This window comes from Galeopterus variegatus, unplaced genomic scaffold, assembly GCF_000696425.1.
Source record: "Galeopterus variegatus unplaced genomic scaffold, G_variegatus-3.0.2 Scaffold3442, whole genome shotgun sequence".
NCBI lineage: Eukaryota > Metazoa > Chordata > Mammalia > Dermoptera > Cynocephalidae > Galeopterus > Galeopterus variegatus.
In genome coordinates, this window is record NW_007729553.1 from 16,893 (window position 1) to 24,287 (window position 7,395).

A 7,395-nucleotide genomic window follows, 5' to 3' on the forward strand; every position below is an offset into this window, starting at 1 on the left:
GACAGTTATGAATAACAGGAGACTGCATCTTACAGAGACTGTGATTTATATCCAGAAATATTAAGTAGAAGGCAAATACTTGTAGAAAATTAAAGTCCAACAAGGAAGACTTAGAAAAATATATGAACACACATAGCACACATAGAATTTCTATTTCCAAACAATTTATTGGTCACAAAATTTATGTTTTCCTATTTATATAGACACATATTCTCCTATCTGGTAGCTTAGAGTTACCAGAATTAATTAAAAATGGAACATTTTGGTCAAAATTAAATCATATATTTTATTATTGACATTATCTCCAAACTTATTTTTATTTCACAAATATTGGGAAATGTCCTTTGATTGCTTCCTTTTCTTCTTAGTTTCTCTTGTCAAAGAAGTTCATTGTGTCTGGGTTACCGATAAGGATTTCTGATCCAAGCCTTGTACATCATATTGAGAGATCCTCGTTGCAGAGATAACATTTCACTTTTGGGAAACTTTGATTTATTTTACTAAATAAATAAGATCATGCAAATTCAGGCCCTTAGAGGCTATCTTTGAAAACCGTTTATTCCAACCTTTGTTGTCTTCTCACATTTGTCCATCAGTGTATTAATTTCCCTTAACCTGGCTTATTAGTTTTCCATTTTCATAGTCACATCCACAAATCCAAGCATTTTTTAACCAATTAAATACTTAGGGGTAATATGGTTCTTACTCTTGGACTCCTGTTGGAAAATTACTAGACGATGGGCCCAAATGACCATAGGGGGTTAGAGCTTATAGGAGACTTAGAAATTGTCTAGTTCAGTCTTCGAATTGTATAATTAGAGAAGGTAAGGTCCCAAGAGGCTGAGTGTCTTGGCCGAGGTCAAACCACATGGCCACAGTAGTGGTCATGGTGGGAGCACAGTTCTCACCTGCTGATTCTCATTTCCAGGCTCTCTGTACTTCACTTTTTGACAAAGTTCCTTCCAGTAACAGGGCTCATTGAAATGTGATTTAAGATAATATTGGCTAAGTTGTAGTGAATTCTACTTTATAAATTATATTGTGGATTCCAGAGTGGTATGTTTTTGCCCACTCTGCATTCTTTAACACTGCATGTTTTTGTGGCTTAATTGGCCTTACCAAGAGACCTCCTGGTTTCTTAGGCCCAGGTGTCACAATGGCAGTGCTGATACCCAGCCATCGCTCAAACACTTGAGCCAGGAGTACCGTTGCCATCATAGCCTTCTTATAAGTCAGATGCAGGCACAGGCTCCCAAGGATGGCTGCTCGCGTGTCACATATGCAAGAATTTTACCCATAATACATTGCATTTGCATTGTCACTATATCTGCTGTCTTTTGAAAGAGTGACAACAGCCACTTACGGTAGAAGGCAGAAAGCAAATCCTTAAGATATCCTGACAAATCAAAGCCTTCTCTTGCTCAGCCATCTGCAGCTTTGAAGGAGAGAGGCATCTTTGTGTGCAGCCCAGGGTGATGGGGCACAGGGTAGTGACAGTTTCATGGACACCCTGACAAAGGACATTCATACTGACTCAATGTGAAAATTACAGCACTTGGTGATTCTCAGAGCCATTGAGCATGGGGAACTGAGTGGGAGTAAACCTCATTCCCAATGCCCTCTGACTGATGGTTTTAAAACCAGGCGGAGGTGGAAACATAGGCTTTTCTAGAACATAGCAGCAAGGCTATGAACAGAAGAGAAAGAGCTGGTACCATGGTCCTATTAACCTAGCCATGGTGTTCTCAAATGGTGGACTGTTGACCACAGGAAATCAGCTGCTGTCTGCAAGAGTTGCCCTCTGCAATGTGTCACATTGCTGGGGTCCCCCTTCTGGGAACTGTGACACATGCTCACCCTGCCATATCCACTGTATATTTCAACTCCCTTTGCATAAGGAGCCAGGTTGCATTCATCCTCTGCAAACACAAACTGATCATATATGATCAGCCATACTTCATTTAATTATTCATTAAACACATGTTTATGGAGCAGCTACTATGGGCCAGGCATAATTACTGGCATAAGATAACATGGAAAATTAAACTTATGGATAGAGTTAACACTGACTGTCTTGGGGAGTGAAAAGAAGAGAATGGAAATAGAACATTTGTAGAACATCTACAAAAACCAGGCATTTTATGTATGTAATAGTACCTACTCCTCACATGATTCCTATTAAGTTTATTAGTATTCTCAATTTACAAATTAAGAAACTGACTCAAAGACATATGGCATAGCATGCCCAAGTCTTACAGTGAGTGAGCAGAGAGCCCAGAGGGGAGGTGGTGTCTATCGCTCCTGTCCTATGGTGGCTTCAGTGTAGGAGAATGCTGAATTGAGCCATCCTGCCACACTGAACAGAACGTGCATCTGAAGCAACTGGATGATATGGCAGTGGGAAGAGGGGAAACCCTGATTTAGAGCATGTATTAGTTCGTTTCTGTTGCTTATATCAAAATACATGAAACTGGGTGATTTATAAAGAAAACCAAATTTATTGCTTACAGTTTCTGAGGTTGGGAACTCCAAAGTCCATCTGGTGGTGGTGACAGTGACCCAGGGGTCTCACATTGCAAGATGATGGAAGCAGAGAAAGCAGAGAGAGAGAAAGACAGACTCTCTTCTTTTAAAGCCCTNGGGAACCGGTCTGTATGTGGGATCCGAACCCTCGGGCGAGAGCGCTGCCGCGCTTCCCAAGTGGCGCACTATCCAGTGCACCACCGGGCCGGCCCAGGGGGCCAAGTTTCTAATATGGTAAAACTTGGGAGACACAATTCAAGCTTGAGTGCATTTGGGGGGATATAATTCAGTCCACTCGAGAGCAGAAGTGGGGAGCGCTGACCTTCAGTAGAAAGGAACCTCAGCCCCGTCAGACCAGCTGGGGTGGAGCACGTGCACACCGCCCTGGAGGAGAGGCGATCTGCCCCACGCTCTTCACTCTATGCCGCATCAGAAACATGAGGCTGATGCGGCTGCCACTTCAGAATGCCACTGAGGAGCTCAGGCACTTTGTTGTAAGTGCATGTCAGTGTGTGCTGGGAGCATGTTCTTATGTGTGGGTGTGTGTACATTCTGCACAAAGATCTCTACATGGACTATAATCCCCACATGAGATATAGAACAAAATATTTTTAAAGTGATCTGTTCTACTAAAATTTCCCAAGGACTCTGCCAGGTGGCAGATTGTTTCCTCTAAATTAGATCTCATTTTGTCTGCTTTCTAGTATAGATGCCAATAGTAAAAACCCAAGAGTGAAAAGCCAGAAAGAAAAGCTATAAAAGGACTGAGAAAATCCCTAATAATTAAAGATTTCCAGTATTAACCTTTTCCTCTTAGAACATATGCTTTCTGGCCATCATTTTCTTTTTAAGGGCCCATTTTTATTTAAGAAGATTTTTGATATCTTTTCTTTTGCCAAAGTATAGAGTTCTGTTCACATAAATCAAAGCAGGAATTTGATGGGTATCAGGCTACTTTTGACCAGATGGACTAGAGCTTAAAAATATCTACATGGGAGCCTTGGAGACCGGTGGATGTGACCTTACTTTGAAGACAAAATTCTATTACTGTCTGCCACTGTGTCTGGAATTATGGGTGGTGCCCTATCACCGATGTTCTATTGACTAGAGTTAGGGGCAGCAATAGCCATTGAGAACTGAGAGGAGCTGAGAATGGACAAAAATACACGATGAGCTCTAAGGTCTCCCAGAGGGGAGGAACAAATCTTGGTAGAAATAATTTAACATCAGCGTCACAGAGCAAGTTGGAGAAACTTACTGGGAGAAGCCAGAAAAGTAGTACAGATTTGTTAATGCTGAAATGTAGCCAAGACTCATGGTTTAGACTGAAGTAGAATAAATCAGTAGATTCAGCAGAATCACTAGACTAATTTCTATCAAAATCAGACTTAAGAGAATATTAAAGAAAATATCATATTATCCAATAAGACTTTTTTCCCATTGCTAGCAATAGAAAGCAAGCTCAAACTAGGCTCAAGTTAAAGTGGAATCTATTGGCTGGTGCAACTACAAAATTCTAGTGTTGTCTTGCTTTAGGCCGACTGAACTCAGATATTCTATGAATGGTCTCAGAGAACTGAGTTTACCTCCAGGACCTAGCTCAGAGTTGTGCAGTGTCACTTTCATTTGCTGAAAGATTCTCTTTACATAATGGTGAGAATTACCATTTAATCTTAAATGGTAAGATTATACCATTATAAGATTATACCTTATAACTCAATGTCTCATAGAGAGAGAAACTATCTCTGGCTTCAAGCATCCATTCCAGCCCCAAAAACATCTCTGATGGGTGAGCAGGTATAATTTGTCCATCTTCTGTGGGAAAGGAGGAACCCCTGATGAAGTAGAAGAGGGGTTGGTCCCAAAGGAAAGGCTCCGAGGACAAATGGGAGCCAGCCACGGCTATCCATTGTAAAACTGCATGAGATCTTGGTCCCACAGGGAGAAAAACAGCGTCAAAGCAAATTGGAGCTTACCCAGATATAGGAAGAGGCTACTAATTGGAGTATTGACTCTCCAGGTACCAAAGGGAGAAAGACTTGAATTGGGATTAGATGTGTCAGAGGGATCCAGAAGCAAAGGTGCTTCTGTGACTTACTTAACTCCTACACTGCGTAAAGCTGCACTCTTCAGCACTTCGCAGACTGATGGAGTAAGCTCAGAACTGGTGGCAGGTCCCGTCCTCTGTCCTAGTCCCTTTCATTCTCCCTTAGCATTTTACTTACCCTGTTCTTGGTCTCTGGCTCTGTCTGTCTCTGTCTCTGTCTCTATCTCTCTCTTTCTCCTCCTTTCCCCCCACCTTTAGAATAGGTCTTTGAAAACAATATACAATAGTACATTTGGTGAGGACAGTTCCCTTCAATCCACTCCTACTTGGAGAGGTTTCCACTATAATTGTTGCTGAGATGAATACTGACCTTTCCCGACTGAGAAAATTAAAACTGTTTCAAAGGTCAGAGAAAATAGTCCCCTAAATACCAGCTGCAGGGGAAATGCCCACATAAAGTAACTGCTCCCTTCCTGACTCCAGAACATGTAATTCTCTAGTTTTCCCTGACGAATAGATCTCCAACCCATTCTTATTATCTTTAAAGATGTTGACAATGAGACCCGCCGGCCCAGAAGGCTCTCCATGGCCAAATAATTCTCACAAACAATTGTCCCCTGGGACAAATCTACATGACCAAATTTGTTACTGGAAAAAAATATCACCTTTCCCCAGAAATGGTGTGCAAATGGGACAGATGTAGATTTTGCTTTCATTTATGCAGAGAATGGCCACAATTGTACACTTTATTTGTCATGTAAGGACTCAACAAGGAGCAATGCAACCGAGTTATTATTAGGTAAGTGAGGTTAATAAATGGTACTGAGACAAGATGTTCCCCTAACCATATCTAGAATTCATTAAGTGACTGACTTCAATGTCTAATACATTATGTGCCTATCAGAGAAAACCATTTATGGGTTATGAATACAATAATATACACATAGGCACATATATCCATGCACAAAGACATGTGATCAGACATTTCCAAATATTACTTATAAGAAATTGTTCCTATTTTTTTACTTTAATTTTATTTGTAACTAGATAATATACACATAGGCACATATATCCATGCACAAAGACATGTGATCAGACGTTTCCAAATATTACTTATAAGAAATTGTTCCTATTTTTTTACTTTAATTTTATTTGTAACTAATTCCCATTACTTGTACAGAATGGAGCAGAATGAGCCAACTCTTGTCTGTGCTTAACCTCAGAGTTAAGTTACAGACACAGGAAAGATGCATTGTGGTAGGAAATGAATTCGGGGTGTGTTAAGGCATAGAGAAATACATATTTTCCACTGTACATCTAAATATGACATTTAAATCTTCCTTCTTTAGAAGAGTTTGTAAACTCAAATCCATACCTTTCAGGATAAATTCCAACACTAACTTGCCCTAAAGCCCCCTGTTCTCTCCCAGACCAGCAATCACCCACCACCTTCCCTTCCTTAAAGCAGATGACATGAATTATTAGCATGCAGTTCTTTAACAGGGCATGCTGTTTATTAATGCAGTGACTTTGCTCAGGGCTTTCTTTTTCTAAAAGAACCCATCCATCAGCTCCACCTTCTCCTGTTTATGCTGTAAGACTTAGATCCAGCACACCTCCTACAGAAAGCCTGTCTTGATGGTTCCTCATACTAAGGAAGATGGTGTTCATCCCATAGATAACATCTATCACATACACCTATTAGAGTGGTGACTGGGTTACCTGTTCAACTCCAATAGAGCATCCTGATAGCTTCTGTAATTCTGAAATTTTTTCACCCAAATGCCCTTCTGGTTAGCAGAATAATGACCCCCAAAATGCCCACGTGCCATTCTCTGGAATCTATGAATATGTTATATCATATGGCAAAAGGGACTTTGCGGGTGGAATTAAGGTTGTCAAATTTAATACAGGGAGGTTAACCTGAACTATCCAAATGGGCCCAATCTCATCACCCGGGTCCCTAAAAAGAGGGAAACATAGAAGAGATGCAACATAGAAGAAGAGGCAGGAGAGATCTGGAGTATGAGAGGGACTTGACCTGCTATTACTGGATTTAAAAATGGAGGAAGGCAGCCATGGGCCAAACAATGCGGGTGTCCTCTAGAGTCAGGGAATAGCCCCCAGCTGACAGTCAGCAAGGCAGCAGGGACCTACAACCTGCAAATAACTGAATTCTGTCAACAACCTAAATAAGCCAGGAAATGGATTTGCTCTTAGAACCTCCAGAAAGGAGTATGGCTCGACCAACACCTTGAACTTAGCCTGGTGAGTTCCATGCCAGAATTCTGACCTACAAAACTGTAAGATAATAAATTCGCATTTATAAGCAACTAAGTCTATGGAGATTTGTTATAGCAGCAATAGGAAACTAAAATATCCTCTCAGATTTGGACTTGGACTCAACAGACCTGTACTGAGTGCTCAGCACCAATACTACAGCTGTTTGATGTCAGGGAGCTAAACATGAGTGTCCTCATCTGTAAACGGATATAATCCAGGACGTGTCTCTTAGGCTTCAGTGTGGATAGCATGAGAAAATCTAGGTAAAAGCATGCAGAGGATGGTCAGCAGGTGAGGATTTTTAATTGTACCCCATTGCATATTCTTGTCCCTTGGCCTACAAGGATCTCCCGGCAGGTATCGCATGGTTCACAGCCTCATCTCCTGTAAGTTTCCATTCAATGGCACCTTCTCAATGAAGCCTTCCTTGGTCACACTATTTAAAATTTTAATCCTCTCATTCACTCCCATCTTCATCACTTTCTAGTCTTCTTTCCTGTTTTTTCCCCCATAGCATTCATCATTAGAGTGACTATATATAT